This window comes from Canis aureus, chromosome 28, assembly GCF_053574225.1.
Source record: "Canis aureus isolate CA01 chromosome 28, VMU_Caureus_v.1.0, whole genome shotgun sequence".
Lineage (NCBI taxonomy): Eukaryota > Metazoa > Chordata > Mammalia > Carnivora > Canidae > Canis > Canis aureus.
The window spans coordinates 25,600,426-25,614,252 of NC_135638.1; the positions used below are offsets into that span (position 1 = coordinate 25,600,426).

General features: G+C 39.8%; 1 protein-coding gene across 3 annotated transcripts in view; it reads right to left on the reverse strand.

Annotated features, from left to right (window-relative positions):
* SGK3 (serum/glucocorticoid regulated kinase family member 3) overlaps positions 1 to 13,827 on the reverse strand; it is a 180,820-nt gene that overhangs the window by 133,182 nt on the left and 33,811 nt on the right. The window contains exon 1 of one of the 3 annotated variants that reach the window (XM_077876726.1): positions 9,355 to 9,513. The exons of 1 other annotated variant lie outside the window; for it this stretch is intronic. The gene's annotated coding sequence lies outside the window, so the exon portion shown is untranslated. Of the gene's footprint in view, positions 1 to 9,354; positions 9,514 to 13,827 lie in introns of those variants that run through there. One more of the 3 variants, XM_077876733.1, reaches the window with a different exon arrangement.

The following is a 13,827-nucleotide window of genomic DNA, read 5'->3' on the forward strand; positions in this document are numbered from 1 at the left end:
ATAATAATAATAATAGTAATAAAAAAAATAGGGTCTTAAAGCACCTAGCACATGGTAGATACCCAACAAATATTAGTTTCTTTCTCTTTGCTCTCCACAAACTAAAGTACAAGTCACAAATGACAAAAACTACAAAAATCCTTGATGAAGAAACTGTTTGGCTTTGTGTGTACTAAAAAGGACAGAATTACCCAAATACTAAAAGTAAATGAACCTTTATTTTCCACAAGTATCAAACTCATATAATCTTAAGCAGGTAAATTATAACCATGATGATAAGATACAAGATACCATGGGGGGAAAATCAACTAACTTTGCACTAATTATGCTGGTACTGTATGACAGTTTTATTGGGAAACAACTGAGTTTCCTGTTGGCAGAATATTGCAGACAGCTTCAGTAAAATGATTCATCAAATAAGCCAGCAAGAACTTAAGGTTTGACTGTATTTGCAGTATCAGAATTTCCTAAGAGAAAGCTTCATCCTGAATCTCACTTGAGAGAGCAGAACAGGTCAAGATGCCCACAAAATACTGCTAGTCCTTTGAGACTAGACTACATAAGGATTCTTTTAAAAAGATTTAAAGCAACAACTTTTGAGAGGGAGACAAATCAAGAAACAGACTCAATTACAGAGAAGAAACTGATGGTTACCAGAGGGGAGGTGGGTGAGGGGATGGGTTAAGGAGGTGACGGAGATTAAAGAGTATTGGTATCACGATGAGCACTGGGTCATGTATAGAATTGTTGAATCACTATCTTGTACACCTGAAACTAGTAGAACACTAATGCTAACTGAAATTAAAATAAAAACATTTTAAAAACAAAATATATAAAGCTGTGTTATTGTAAAAAAAAAAAAAAACCAACATTCCTTAAGATATATGGAAAAGGGAAAATAGAGTTATTTTCTATAAGTCAGGAAATTAATAGACACAATTTTAAAAATGATTTTTACAATGACTTTTAACATATTGACATGATTCAAACCAAAAGAATAAAAAAGAGACAGAGAAAAGTATGTTTCCCATTCCTGTCCCTACCCACTCAGCTCTCACCACCCAATCCCAAATAGATAAACACTGTTAATTTCTAAGTAGCCTTCTAGAGTCTTAGACAAGCACAGCAAAAATATATCCTTTTTCTTTCCTTGTTTTTCTACACCAAAGTAGCAATTTATAAATACCATTCTGCATTTCAAAAGCAAATTTTTAATCCTAAGTGTCCAATGAAAGCAACAAATAAATTCAACAGGCCGGGAACTTTCATTCACACATGAGTGGACTTTTAAGTGGTGAAACATAAATGAAGCTAATGTCAGTGGGAATCAAAAATAAAGGAAACCCCAAGGAGGAAACAAAATTCAAGGAGAAAAGGGAGCATAGTCTTATAAATCTCTTTAAAAAAATGTTCTCTGCTAAAACATGCATGAGTGTCTTATCTTTCATTAATTAAAAAGAAATCACTCCCTCACAGGTAACAAAAAACTTAACCAGATATTCAAGAGAAGAGAGGGTAGGAGGTAACAGAAGATCAATCAGAAAAGAGAGCTACTTAGGTCAGAATGGATTAAATGTGAACTGTGCACAAAAAACTACAAAATAAGAGCCATTTTAAAAAATTATAGCAAAGTCTTAATTTCTGAATGTTTACTAACCCAGTTCAAACAAGTGAATGATAACAAACTTTCATATTTAAGCCAACATCAGTTTTAAAATCATGTTTGAAAGCTGAATAAAAATGTCTTTTCAAAAGCTTTTTCATTAATATTTATGGGAAAAAAAAAAGGCCTTTCCTCTCAGTTTAGCTTAAGCAGCTATTCTCTTGGTGTGGAGCTCCTCAGAATGTCTTGCCAAAGCACCTTTAACAGGTGAGCTGAAGTCAGCTATAGCTATCAGGGCCTGACTTGAGAGAGTCTCCAGTGGCAAACTAACATTCTTGCAACCAGTATTACTTCTTCTCTGACTCCTAAGGATGAAAGTCTGATCTATGCTTCTCACCAAATGCATATCTCTGCTGATGAAAATCTGGAAAGAAAAGGGTTGGAATCTTGACATACCACTTCTCAAAGATTGCTAACCTTTTATCTAAAATAGCCTTCTTACTATTCAACTTACTTAAAACTAAAGAAATTGTTTCTAAACCAGATACCTAGAACTAGATGTATTTTCTGAAGGCAAGAGTGGTCTTATTTGGAAGAAGTTTTTATGACCAAAACATTCTTTTTTTTTTTTTTTTTTTTTTGTGCTAGTTAAAGCTTTTAATTTTTATCATGAAATTATTTTAATATACACAATTGAAAAATATTATATAAACATAAAGACTCAACAACTGAATTAAAAATCTTAGCATGTTTCAAATATCTTTCTTTAGTGACTTCTAGATTAATTCCATTCTGTTTGACCAAAACATTCTAATTCAATCCATAAGATTGTTAACATCTTCAACAGGGAAAGAGTAGCACAAAACAATGCTATTGCAATGACATGAGTTCCCCCCCAGTTGTAAACAATTTTAAATTTTATTATACATGTCAACGCTTAAGGAAAACCAGCTTATTTACAGAAGAGGAGGTGGGTGGAGACTTCTGTGGAAATTTTGAAAGGAATTACTGGGTATTCTCAAGGGCTTTGAAGGTTGAAACCACTAGTTCTTTATAATGTCTACCTTCCCTCTCAAACTAAAAGCTTTCCTTTCCCTTATTAAAGGCTTGTTCTTAACTGTATCACCATGATTAGTATCTTTTTTGCTCAAGATCAAAATGAAGAGAGTGGGATGGAGAAAGAACAAAAATTTCCTTGGAGCAAAAGCTGGAAGAAAAGGAAAAAAAGCAAAAGATCAAAAGACTTCTAAACTTTCAGAAAGGGGGGAAGGTGGCAAGAGAACATAGGAGGACCATGCGTGATAGCTATGCACATGCTCATTGGGTGGAGACATGTTAGCCTGGACAGGTGCTGTCTGGAAAGACTGGTGGAGTTAGTATGCACCTAGGGAGTTATATGCATGAAATTATACTAAGTCAGGTATTACTAACTCTGAGACAGCCTATAATAGAAGAGGATCACAAGGAACTTCAAGGTCATCTATCCTACTATTGCTGAGACTTTGTGTTAAACTAAGCACTCCAAGCCATGTGCTTATCATTAGGAGACTATTTCAAAACATCTAAAGTTCAGCTCTTCTAATTTTTAACTGAATTTAACACTTTTCCTTGGTTCAAGTCCATTACTTTGGCTTCTCCTGTAGTGATCAGAATTATATGAAAATATTCCATCACCTCTGTTCTTAAACATCTTGTATTTTAGATGTACTTAAAATACAAGTATTGACCAACCTCCATTAAGAGGATTTATGCTGATTTGGGCAGCCCAGGTGGCTCAGCGGTCTAGTGCTGCCTTTGGCCCAGGGAGACCTGGGATCGAGTCCTACGTCAGGCTCCCTGAATGGAGCCTGCTTCTCCCTCTGCCTGTGTCTCTGCCTCTCTCTCTCTCTCCCTGTATCTCTCATAAATAAATAAAATCTTTTTTTTTTAAGAGGATTTATGCTGATTTGGATGGATTTGTCAGTCCACCCACGTACCCTCACCTCATCCCCTTGATGAGCAGTAGTATAAATTTCATGAGTGTTATCCAGGTTTAGGGTATGGCAGGTGGCCAGGAAACTATAAAATAACTGGTTCAAACATGCATGGAATCTATGACGTTGTTTGGCTACATAAACATGATTCTCTAACCAACAAAGCAAGCCTGTGTAAGAGAAATTTTTAAAATGGCATTGAAAATACAGATATATACACACAGAAGTTTAGGAAAATGTACTCTAAAGTACTACTAGCGACTATTAAGGGATGGTAGGTTTATTGGTGATTCTTTTCTCCTGTTCTTTAAATTTTTCTTGAAAAAAAAGATGCATTACTTTGGTGATTTAAATATTTTTTAAATATATATTAATACAAGAGAAGGAACATATAAGTAATGGAGCTAGAAAATGGATGTTATTAGCTATGAAATAGATCACTATGTAGATGTCAAAATTTATATAGATCTATAGCTGTACATGATAAGGTGTTAAATATGAAACAAAAGAACATATTGTGTAGAATGATTCCCATTTGAAAAAACCTGATGTACGTACGTATACCTATATAGATATACAAATTTATTTAAACATAGGGAAAAGTCTAGAAGGATATAAAAATGGAGGGTGAATTATCTTTGTGGGTAAGATTAGAGTGGAGAGTACTCATTTTTTATTTAATATGCTTCTCAGTTGCTTGAATTTAAGGGCATGCGTACCTTTGTAATTAAAAATAATGTTTAGGGATCCCTGGGTGGCTCAGTGGTTTAGTGCCTGCCTTTGGCCCAGGGCATGATCCTGGAGACCTGGGATCAAATCCCGCATCAGGCTCCCTGCATGGAGCCTGCTTCTCCCTCTGCCTGTGTCTCTGCCTCTCTCTCTCTCTCTGTGTCTATCATGAATAAATAAATAAAATCTTTAAAAAAAATAATAATGTTTAGAAAATATAAGAGACAACAATAAAATTAAAATGGGGGAAGAGATGATGTATAGTGTTTTCTCGGGAAATGAATGATAGAATTCTTGTATTCTGTCTTAGCTAGTCATATATATAACATACATGTGCATTAGATTATATAGTCTATACACTTAGTCCTTTGTGTGTGTTTGTGTATGTGGACACTGAGATGGAAACCAGGTCATTTTAAGTAAACTTTATTTTTATTATAAAAACAGGGAGGTAAATAACTAGAGTAATAAAGGTCCTTCTCATTTTTTAACTCAAGTGAACAATTAGTCAAGTCCTAGTGAAGCCCCACTATACTTGAGGACATTTCATCCGCTGTCTGTGGAATGGCTAGTTCATCACTGAGTCCAATTTTATATATGAATATATTATATATGAAAGCTATTTTACCTATGGAAAAAAACAGTTTGGCATTGACTGGCATATAGCAAATACATCAGGAACCTGAATGTAAGCAATTAACCTGAATCACATTCATTACTATATACAATGTAAATACAATGTCATTTATTTTAAATCACAAAACAGTAAGAGGAAAAACATTATCTCAACACTATAGACATTCTCCAAAAAATGTCAGCCTTTAAAAAGGTACATAATCCAGGCCTTTACGCAGCCAAAAGCCTGCCAAATCATTCCTACTCTCAAGTTAAAAGCCACAGAACTGGCCCTCTACATTTTAAACTCATACCGTGGCCTGAAGAAATTGCTACCTGGAACGATATTTCCACCCTTGGTAGTACAAAGGGGCTCTGCCTGCCAATCTCACAGCAGTAGATATCTTTAATCCCGGCCAAACATTCTTTGATCCCATGTAGGTCTTCCCTATATTCATGGCCCTGTTGAGGGAGGCCAGTACTGTGCACAAAGTACAAATCCACCATGAGAGCTTACTTACTTCACTCACACATCTCCTGTCTTCCATCTTACATATTATCAATCTCTTACTCTACAACAATTCCCTTCACCCTCCTTTCACTCACCACCACCCACATCCAAGGAAAATAGATTTTAGTTTTGAGTAATAGAAGAAGTAGTGTCTACAAGGAGATGGACCAAGACAGGTATTCAGGACCTATGGGAAATAGGAGATGCCCTGGGAAACTGTACAAGGATATTGTACACTGCGCTAATTCCCTTTGAAAACCCCCTGGCTCAGCTTCAGACAGGTAATAGAATGTTACTTATTGATGCTCAGCCTTCAACATTTGATTTCCACGTCGTCTTCCTCAGCAATGACGATTCACTCAAAGTTAGTACTGAGTTAAAATTACTTTGACATGAACTACAAGATGTGGAATCAGCACCTCTTAGATTTACTTTTTCTCCATGAAATAGGGAAAAAAAGTGAAATGAGAACAAAGATGTCACCATGAGGAATGGGATAGGTAAAGAGGAAAACAGAAGCATTGAATCTCTTTAAAAAATGTGGGAGCTGTTTCTGTCAGGAATAACATGTTACATAATTTGCGTTTCATGAATCAGCAGTTTAGTCAGTAATTTACATGAATTAAAAAAAGAGAGAAAATATGAGGATTCGAAAAGGTAAAGTGGTTTCTGAAACAAGGCAGGTTTCAAAAGTATTTTATTCCACCCCCACACAGAAGAATGTTGACAGGCAGATGACTCAGTCTGGCTTCATTAAGGGCTTCTTACCACCTAATATCCCTCATGGGAGAGGCCACCCCATCTCTCTTTTTTCCATATCCTTCTCAATTCCTCCCTGCTGGTAATGGCCATATTTTCCTCTCTAATTGAAGGTTAACCATCTGCAGGTCACATACTTTAGGATACAGAGATTATGCTCAAAGGATATAAATAGTTGAGGGTTTTTTGTTTTTTGTTATAAAAAGACCCGTTAGGAGCACCTGGCTGGCTCAGTTGGAAAGCATGGGGCTCTTGATCTTGAGGTTGTGAGCTCCAGCCCCCTGGTGATTATTATTTAAATAAATAAAAATTTTTAAAAAGATACTTTATGCTAAAGTACTTACAACATCTCAAAAAACACAGCAGTAGAAGTGCCAGATGCTTCAAAAAAAGACAATACCTATAATCATTGTGTTTGAACCTGATCATAAATCTAAGTAGCTTAATTGAGTTCACTGACATTGAAAACCTACAGTGATTTGTAGTCCTTAAAAATGACCTTCAGGGACACCTGGGTGGTTCAGCAGTTGAGCGCCTGCCTTTGGCTCAGGGCTGATCCAGGGATCCAGGATCAAGTCCCATATCAGGCTCCTTGCATGAAGCCTGCTTCTCCCTCTGCCTGTCTGTCTGTCTCTCTCTGTCTCTCATGAATAAATAAATAAAATATTTTTTAAAAATGACCTTCAATGAGCAGGGAGAGATAAGGAAGTTGTCAACACAAACAATGAAACCATATGTCCAATCTAAACTGTCTTCAAATCAGAGGAAAAAAGGATGTTTGAGAAGAAAACAAAACAACCAATCTTTTTGCTTTTTCCAAAACCAGAGTTGTTAAGTCCTAAGAAATGAGTCTAAAAGGCACTCTCCTCTCTTTTATAGAAAAGATGTTTGTTTTATCACATACTGTTTGAAATAACAGGGACATTGGTATAGGCCGGAAAATCTCTTAGGCATAAATCAATATGGTATTTGAGAAGCATAATGTTTGGAAAGACCAAGAAATCTGAAGTCTGGGAGTCATTCATTCCACAATGTTTATTACAGGCTGGCACATGCCAGGCACTGTCCACACACCTGCTCTCTTTTTAAGCTCTCTCCCCCACCAGCTTACAATCCTGGCTAAGGCATTTTAACATTTCTATGCCTCAGTTTCCTCATCTCTAAAGAGAGGAATAAAAAATGGCTGCCAACTTCCCACATATACTTGGAAGCACTCTGTAAACCATCAAAGTGTTGTCATTTCACTGAACTGAATTCAAGAATGCCACTATCTGTTGTACCAAAAATTGTATCAGAGGAAAAGTGAGCCTTCCTGCTTCCAGGAGACACTTCATAATCTTGTTAAATAAGGCTTATAGCTTCATTTAATCATCTTTCTGGAAATTTAAATGGGAGATAGAAAAAGCTAGAAAGAGAAAGCTAGTATGACATGCAGATTTTGATAACCAGCATAATGATAAGAACCATGATTCATCATTTTGGGTCTCTACCAATCTGGCCATCAGGCCAAGAACTCATTTGAAGAAGCTACTTTATTCTGGAAAAATATTCTCTCTGTGTATCTGCAAATCACAAATTAGACATCTACCAGGTTGAGGATGGACTCAACATTACCAACAGCAAATGGCACCAAAATCACAAAGCATTATTTTGTTATGTTGATGTGTACAAACAAAAACAGTCTATTTTTTAGTACATTTCACTAAACTATGGATTCATCAACTGTCCCACATATTAGGAACAAAGCTCCTTTTAAAAGCAAAATTAGGCTCCATGTAGTGGCCATTGAAAAAAGGGGAAGTTCTGGTCTCTCCAGAGTTACCTAAGATGGGTACTAGGGTGGATGAGAAAGACTATCTTATAAACGATGCTGGGGATCTGGTGATCTGCAAGGAAGAGATCTCATTCCTGTAGCTCCAGACTCCCTTCCCCCAGGGAGTGAAGGGGTGGCGGCTTGTCTTACAGGAGTGGTGGCCAAGTGCGCCAGAAGGCACACCCAGTCCTAAAATATGCCTGAAACTTCCTCTAATGTTTCTAGCTCTTGCAATGACATTTGGGGAACTGAAGTGTACACAACCTCTTCACTGCTAGAACCGCTATAATTTAATATTTTGAGTTAACAACTTGAGTTAATATTTACAAACACTAAGAAGGAGCCCAAGCACGTAGTAAGAGCCGCTTAAGTGTTTGTTAAATAAATAAGTCACTTCCCAGATTGGCTGGGTAAGTCCTCAACCTAGAGACAAAAGAGAGAATCCAAACACACAACAGTCTAGTATTTTCAATAAAGATGTGGGAATTACGGGGCCCCATGTGCTTTCCCGCATTTCAAGCGTGCCTGCGTCTCAACTATACTCGTCTTTTGCGCAGGACCAAAATCCTAACTCACAGTTCAGAAGTCACTGTGCAAAATTAAATGATGAAAGAGTTGAAGTCTCAGGGGATGAATTCTCTTTTCCATTCTCCCAGCTAACCACCACTAAAGATGACAAATCTAAAAATCTCAAACCACTCTAAAGGGTACGTGTCAATACTAAAGCTGTGGGAAGCAAGAGAGCCGGAGTCACCTCACAAGAGACGGAAAGGGTTTAAATCCCGGAGAACCTGAGGAACCTGAGGAACCTGAGGGTCCTAACGCCTTGGTCTCCTAGTCCGGCCCGCTGACAGCAGGTTAATGACCGCCGCGCGTCCACTCCCGGGGCCTCCTCCGGCCCCGATCCTCCAGGTGACGCACCCGCCTCTTCCCACCTCAGCGGGTGGGGGTGGGGGGTCGCCCACCCTCCGGACGCCCCGCGACGCCGCGCAGCCGCGCACGGGTTAACTCGGTCCGTCCACCCACACGGCTCGAGCGTTTAGGAATCAAAAAAAGCAGAATCTGGATTCACCTCGAGGAAACCCAGACCGCAAACTCTAAGAGTCGGGGGGCTGGGCGGGGGGGGTTGCTTCTCCCTTTCCTCGGAGCTTTTGGGGCTGAGGGGTCAGGGGAGCCGCGAAAAGACCCGGGAAAGTCACGTTTGCTGGGAGGCGAGGCGGCAGTCGAGGCCCGGGCGGCGCTCGCCCCGCTCCGCCCCGTCTCTCCCGCCCGGGGGGCTCCCCAGCGGCCCGGACGCGCGCGGCCCCTGCGGCCGGCCCACCCGCCCCGGTCGCGGCGGCCCCGCACCTACCCCGCTCGGCGGTGCTGCCTCCCGGCGCTACGGGCGCCGGGCCGAGCGCACTCGCGTTGCCTCCTTCCCCGTAGGGCCGCCGGGCGCCGCCGTTTCCTCCCTGACGCGTCACGGCGGCCCGCGGCTCCTCCCGCAGTGTGCCGGGCGGCCCGGGAGAGCCGGGCGGCGGGCGGGAGCCGGGAGGGCGCCCGCGCCCCGCTGGGGCTGCAGCTCGGGCCCGCCGCGGCCGCGCCGCCCGGAGCCGCTCGCTGTCGTCCCCGCGGAGCCCGGCCACCGCGCGCGGTCTGGCGGCCGCTTCGCCGTGTGCGCGAAGTTCAGGGGCCGCCGCTGGATCCTGCCTGGAGGCTGGGGCTCCTCGAGGTTTCCTGCCGCTCGGCTGCGAGCGATTGCTGCCCGGGAGCCGCGGAGCCGCGGAGCCGGCGCGCCCGGGGGAGCCGACCCGGGTCGGCGGCGGGCAGGACCGCCCGACCCCGCCGAGTGAGGAGCGCCCGGCGGGGGCCTGGTGGGCCTGCCGCGGGCTGTAGATCGGAAACGCAGGGAAGTAGCGAAATAAGCACCCAGATCAGGTAGTGTGAAAGCACAGTGACTGTGCTTCATTTAGCGTTATTGGAAGTTTTCTGCCTTTTTTTTTTTTTTTCCATCAGTAACGTTTTGGCTTTTGTGTTGATAGTTCAGAAACTGGCGGATCCTAGGGACAGGGAAATTTCCTTTCCACGCATTTTCCAGAGCTACTTTTTGTTTGTTTGTTTGTTTGTTTTGCGTTCCCATTCATCTCCGAGTCAGCTGAGGTCACACTTGACAGTTTCTGATTCTTTAAATATAGAAGTTGCATTTTACTGGCCTCCTTTTTTTTTTTTTTTTTTTTTCCCCAAATAAGATAAAGAGAGGTAAAGAAGGTGAGTGGAAAACTAAGATTTGCATGATTCAGTGGGCGTGGAATAAAGTAGTTAGGATTTTGAAGCAGAGTGGGGGTGTCGTTTGCTCCGCAACACTACTGGAGTTTAAGTTGTATCAGATAAACCACTAGAAGATCCACTCAAGCAACTATATAAAGATTACTATGCATATATCCTGTTTTAGATTTTGAGGCAATGATCTATACTTCAGATTATATGATTCCAGGGACTATGCCATAAATCTATGAACAAATAAACTTCCCAAGGAAATTAGAAGAGCCAGCATTTATGTGTGGCTTCTCTAAATTCGGGGGACATTTCCTTATGTTTTAAAATAATACTCACAAATTTAACCCACAGGTAAAGGTAAGCATATTCATTTGTAATGTCCATTAGCGCAGTAAGGCCTTCTCCTTCTTAAAATGAATTGTGAATCCAACATTTTTATACTTCAAAACATAATAATCCTGCAGGACTTTGTAAACAATGATTTTTCAGTAGCATACAGAAATGGATGTAAAATACAGTAGATACAAATCAACGCATTGCAAGGGTCCTCTGTGTGTTTTCACTGTGATCCACACAATGAGGCACAGAGAAGCTACAGAATTTCTTCCCTTGTAACAAAATCAACAAGTGATCAGTCTCATAATTAAAACCATATTGACAGTGCTGAAAAATTTCTCAGACAAAAGGAAGTTTTGTGTCAATAACTCCAAATGAGGGGACGCCTGGGTGGCTCAGCGGTTTAGCGCCTGCCTTCCGCCCAGGGTGTGGTCCTGGAGATGCAGGATCGAGTCCCACGTCGGGCTCCCCGCATGGAGCCTGCCTCACCCTCTGCCTATGTCTCTGTCTCTATGTCTCTGTGCCTCTCAAGAATAAATAAATAAAATCTTAAAAAAAAAAAAAAACTCCAACGTAGTGACATCATTCTGGTGTTAGAGATACATACATACTTGGCTATCACATTTCAATTTCCTTCCTTCCTTCCCTCCCACCCTCCCTCCCTCATTCCTTCTTTCCTTCCTTCCTTCTTCTTAAAAAACAAACATCTGGGAGCCATTAATATCCAGAATAAATCTGTCTTCCTGCTATGAAGAACACGCACGTACATACATGCATACACACCACCTCCCACAAAATTTTAAGACAAGAAGATGGGTGAGCCACATCCAACTGATAAATTGGGTATTTTGCATTTATAATCTGAGAGCTGCCATTTACTAGCTTGAGTTTCCAGAATACTAGAGGTTGTAAATAAATATACTCACCAACTTATATTAAAGGGCTTTTTCACTTAAAATTAATTTTAAAGTCACACTTTAAGGCTGATCACTTTGATTAATCATATTAACCTATAGATATAGATCATATCTCCATGTTCCATTATGTTTCCAATTTATTGTAAAATTGTAAAAGAAAAGTTGTTGAATGTTCAGCTAAATGTTTAGCTGATATTTATGCTTTTATAAAAGGTTTCATATAAATAAAATTTAAAAACAAAGTTTTTTGTTTAGACTATGGGTTCCAATATTTTGTTTGGAAATAGGACTCTATTCATGCAGATAGGGCAAATATTCTGTTCAACTATTTTATCTATAATGTAGAGATTATGAGGATAAACTTTGGAATTGGACAGACTCAAATTCTGGCTCTGCTACTTTCTACTTTGGCCAAATTATTTTACCTCTCTGAGTATTGGTTTCACCAGTAACATAGGATAATAGTACTTTTCTCTCTTCAGTGAAACAGAAGTAATAATAGTGCTTATCTCATGAAATTGCTAGGAGGATCAAATGAACTTGGTAGAATGTCTGGGACATAATATCAATTGATTGCTATTGTCATCATCATTATTATTAGCTCTAACACGAATATAAAAATGCCAGTGCTTTATATTCCTTTTCTACTAGTATAAAGAATGGTCAAATTTTAGAGTTTTGTATTGGCATTTGTTTTGTTTTTTTTTTGTAGAGGTCCTAAAAATAACAAGAAAAAATTATAGTAGAAATACTAAGATATAGTTAAGTTCAGAACTTTAGAAAATTAGACTGGCAATACTGTAAACTGTTGGTCTAAGCATTAAAAATAAAAACAACCACCTGACAAAATACATATTTTTTTAGGTAACATATTCCAATAAGATAAGTGCCTGATTTTCACCTACTTTTCCCAATGGAAAAACTTTTCCCTTTTTATATCATAACAAAGTCCTCTATTATTTTTTTTTAAAGATTTTATTTATTTATTTGACAGAGAGAGAAAGCACAAGTAGGCAGAGTGACAGGCAGGGGGAAAGGGAGAAGCAGGTTCCCTGCTGAGCAAAGAGCCTAATGCAGGCTCCATCTGGGGGCTCAATCACGGGCTTGATTGGAAGAATACATCCAGGGACTCCATCGAGGGCTTGATAGAGGGCTCTATCCCTGGACTTTGGGATCATGACCTGAGCCCAAGGCAGACACTTAATTGATTGAGCCACCTAGTTGCCCCTCAAGTCCTCTATTATTTTTATTTCTTTCACTGTAACTTTGGAAGAGTTGAGGAGTGTTAATAATATAAGAAATCTCACTTTCCATAGGGAGATAATTTGATAAAATAACAGCTATGGGACCTGAATGGCTTCTATTTATAAGTTAGTTGGTAACAGAAGTGGAGGCCAGCATTTGTGAAAATACTTGTTTTACAGCAAATAAATCGAGAAGATCAGAGAAGTAAGAACAGTGTTACCAACCACATGATTACAAAAGCAAAGATGTTTTTAATTTGTATTATTTGTATTGATTTTATAGCACCTTTTCATTCATTCTACTACAAACTCATCTCCTTAAGTGAGTCAGACACCAGGAGCTGTTGCTATAGTTTCCTGCTATGTTTATCCTTTGGTATACCAATTGTAGCATCCCACAACTTCAAAAAAAGAAGACTACCTTCCCTTCTTGGGAAGGTAGTTTAGGGATAGTCCAAGCCATGAATTGGCTCAGGAAATAGTTAACCTGAATAGCCTGCTGTAATATAGGTAAGAATATAAGAATTAAAGTGACCAATTTATTGAATTTTGTGAGCAAATCAATTTAGTAAAACACAAAGCCACCCAAGGTATAGTTAGAAAAACTCAGATATTCATAGGAGCTGAAATTGATACTGGTTTATACTGCCTTGGCACAGAGCCAAATTAACTTGTTTTCCTTCATCTAGAAAATGGTTCAGAGTGTACTCATTTTGTGTGTTGGGGGTGGGAATGACCCAAAGCTCAACATCTTTGTTGGGCCAAATTAGCCATGTTCAAACTCAAAACTGAGGTGCTTGAAATCCAAGTGTGTTTTTTTTTTTTTTTTTTAAGATTTTATTTATTTATTCATAGAGACAGACAAAGGGACAGAGGCACAGGCAGAGGGAGAAGCAGGCTCCATGCAGGGAGCCCGACATGGGACTAGATCCAGGGTCTCCAGGATCACACCCCAGGCTGCAGGCGGCGCTAAACCGCTGCGCCACTGGGGCTGCCCCCAAGTGTGTTTTGTAACAAAGAAAACTTTTTTTTTTTTAAGATTTTATTTATTTATTCATGAGAGAGAGAGAG